The 3,499-nt window shown below is 34.3% G+C and overlaps 1 protein-coding gene across 1 annotated transcript in view; it reads left to right on the forward strand.

Moving 5' to 3' along the window:
• LOC106464150 (S-adenosylmethionine synthase-like) overlaps positions 1 to 3,499 on the forward strand; it is a 33,169-nt gene that overhangs the window by 1,460 nt on the left and 28,210 nt on the right. The gene's annotated exons all lie outside the window — the stretch shown is intronic.

Genomic DNA, 3,499 nt, shown 5'->3' on the forward strand with positions numbered 1-3,499 from the left:
AAAACAAACAAACAAACAAATTGATGACAACATTTTAGTAAATGATGTATGGTCCCATGCAAGTATTTTGAAACTTGAGTTTTGTAATCGATGCACGTGATTATGTGGTTTTATTTCTTTATCTTTTATACTTTCGTGATTTTCTTGAAGGGTTTTCCTACTCTTTTTTTCTATTTTCCTCAGATCAAACTAGTTTGAATTTTATCGTTTAAGTAAACATTTTCAAGCTTACATACTTTCTTCAGAGTGTGCTTTTTTTTTCTTCTTAAAGAGAGATTGTATTTATATAGATATGAAATAAATTAAGCCAATTATTTATATTACTTTAGTTTAACCTTTATTTAAGGTTGTTGTGTGATTTGTGAAAATGTATATTACAGACACATCTATAAATAAAAAGTGGTGAAACCAACGTATCATTGATTGGGTTTTTTGCAACCCGTTTCGATCATTTCTCCTTCAGCTTTACAATGACACTACGATCTCATGACGACAGTTGGGTTGAAAGAGAGAGAGAGAGAAAAACACCCTTATAAATGTGTATATTTAACAGGAATAACTTCAGAAAAACATAATTAAAACCAAGATATATACAAAAAACAGAGGATGAATAACTAAGCTATGAATTAGTGAATGTAAAAATGTTACCGAAAATATCTACGTACTATACATAGTAAATATAATTAATGTAATAAGACTTGACCAAATTCATTGGTTGATTTGCATAAGAAGGAGTCGGATGTTGCTTAATGGCTAGCGTGTCGGGCTGTGTATCGAAAATTTCTAGGCTCAAACTTGATGCCCAGTTAACTAACATTCTTCCCATTTTCAGCTGTGGACACATAATAGAAATGACTGTCAATCTAGTTCCTAGGTTCAAAGTACAAGAACAAAGTCCTTGCGGTAGCAAGTACTGCTGGCTGGCTGGTTGTCTTTCTATGTAGCCGGTTGCTCAGAATTAGAGAGAGCTATACCTGAGCCCTAGAGAAATCTGAGCTGGCTCTTTAGTCCACTTGTGGAACTGCCACGTGATTACGCTATCAAACAATTCACTTAATACAATATATATAATTACAATTACTCATTGTCTGTACCGGTGTAATCTTTCACACAAACACGTGTTATTTGTCGCTTAATAGTGTAAAAACTGTAGATACAAAAATTTCTTTAGAAATGTAGGCAGAAAAAAAAAAGGTCCGCCGGTGGGACAGCGGTGTGTCTTCGGATTTACAACGCTAAAATCAGGGGTTCGCTTTCCCTCGGTGAACACAGCAGATAGTCCGATGAGGCTGTGCTATAAGAATACACACACACACACACACAGAAAAAAGTTCCCCAGACTTTTTTGTTTTGTTTTGCAAAACAAAAACACATCTATGTTTATTTCGACAGTAACAAAACCTCGTCAAAAATTTCTCTGGCAGATTAGCTCACAAGACTTTTCAATAATTGTCTAGACTCTAGCAATTGCTGTTAATTTTTAAACAAATATGGAGTTGATTTTTGTAATACGTTTGAAGCAATATTTTATAATCCCCTGGTGAAAGTCATTCCAAGTGGCTTTTCTAAAATAAACCTTGCTTTATCAGGTGTGGATGTTGTTATTTCTTCAGTGAGTACTTGTTAACAAACTAACTAGTGAATAAATTTCGACAAACAAAGAAACACGTCGTTGTTATTTTGCTGTAAAAATACTTAACGTATGAAATAACATCTTTTTCTGGTTCAGAATTTTGAAATTTTGTATTAAAGGAAATTTAAATTATTGTATCGCAACGTTTATTGTATCCCTAACCGGAAGAGGATGTAAGATTAGTATTGTTCTATTTGTAGTCCAGTATTCCAAACCTTCAACAGAAATGTACTGTAAAATGTAAGTATTATTTTCCATTAGATGTAGTGAACTTCAACTATAACAACTGTTCCGAACAATTGTGCGGCACATTCACGACAGCCAATGAGATCAGTGAGGCTCATTCATGCGCACTGGAAACAAACATATGAAAATATATAATCAGAGACCAGCTTGTGTTCGGTCTCTTTTATATTCGATTGTTGGATTTCATCCATTGTCCGAATGATATCAGAAAACGCCGTTGTTCTAGAACGTATAACGAACAATGAAGATCGCATTTCAACTTCGCATGATAGTGCCTTAAGTTTTCTTTTCACGTCAGAATCTGTTGGGGAGGGACATCCTGGTAAGATACGACCTATCTGTTCTGTATTGTTGTGGTATGCAGATACCACACATTTTACTCTCTAATAATGTATATACCTAACACAGTAGAAAAGAAATAAATAAATTTTGCCATATTTTTAGTTCACAAACTGAAAACCCCAGTCTAAGATAGGTGTAAATAAAATTAACCCTAACTCAAATACTTTACACTTTCAGCCTGGGTGCGGGGGAAGGGAGGTGGTACAGTCAGAAAACAAAATACTTTTGTTATCACCGGTGGATCAATAATAATAACAATACAAACAATAATAAGTAGGGAGTGCCTTTCACTTTTCATATTATCAAATTTCCATTGCTACTTTGATCAACTTAATGGTATCAAATACAAACAATTCTTGTTAACATATCTTATCAAATGTTTTGACATCTATTTGAGATTATAAAAACAGTTTATGAAACGCACTGGGATGGTCCTACCCATGGCCTATGGACACGACTCCAATGCTCTCAGTTGTGTACGCATTATAGAAATGACCATTAATTCTGCTATTCAATCTAAAAAAAAATCGGACAAAGTCATTGTAGCGGCGGATGGTACTGTCTGACAGCCGTCTCTCTTCTGAGTAGCTGAAAGTTAGAAATCGGTATACCCAAATTTTCGAGATCTTTGTCCTGACCATTCAGTGCATGAGTACACTAGGTGCTGTTCAAGTTAATAATTACAAATTCCGTTTCCATTAATTCAGATGTTAAGTTTTAAAACTCTGCTCTCGTTTGTGACGATGAAGTTTTCAACCATAGAACAAATCTAAGACTGAAAAATGTATAAAGAAAACTACCTATACGTAACGATTAAAACGTTTCGAACTTAAGAGGAACCTATTTAATGTAACAGCTTAAAAGTAAGTGATAGATATTAATCCCCCCCCCTAGTTTCTTGACAGTGGGGAAATACGTATGTCGTTTGTCTTATTCAAATTCTTTTTTTTTTATACGTTTATATAGGCAAAACAGTTTGAAATTTTGCATGTAGACTCTTGACCCGCAGAATATAAACGAAGAAATTGATTTTCAAAAGAGTGGGGAGTAGGACTTCTTAAAAATAAGGAATCAAGGGGTTGTAGGGACTCAAAGGTTTGACTGAATCTTTTTATTTCAAAACCGATATTGATACGTAAGTAGCCATCCAAAACAATTATATAAATTCAGATTTTGAAAATTTGCAAATCGGTTGCTGATATGGTTTGTTTGTTTTTGAAATTTTCGCGTCAAAGCTACACGAGGGCTATCTGCGCTAGCCGTCCCTAATTTAGCAGT

Source organism: Limulus polyphemus, unplaced genomic scaffold, assembly GCF_000517525.1.
Source record: "Limulus polyphemus unplaced genomic scaffold, Limulus_polyphemus-2.1.2 Scaffold57, whole genome shotgun sequence".
Lineage (NCBI taxonomy): Eukaryota > Metazoa > Arthropoda > Merostomata > Xiphosura > Limulidae > Limulus > Limulus polyphemus.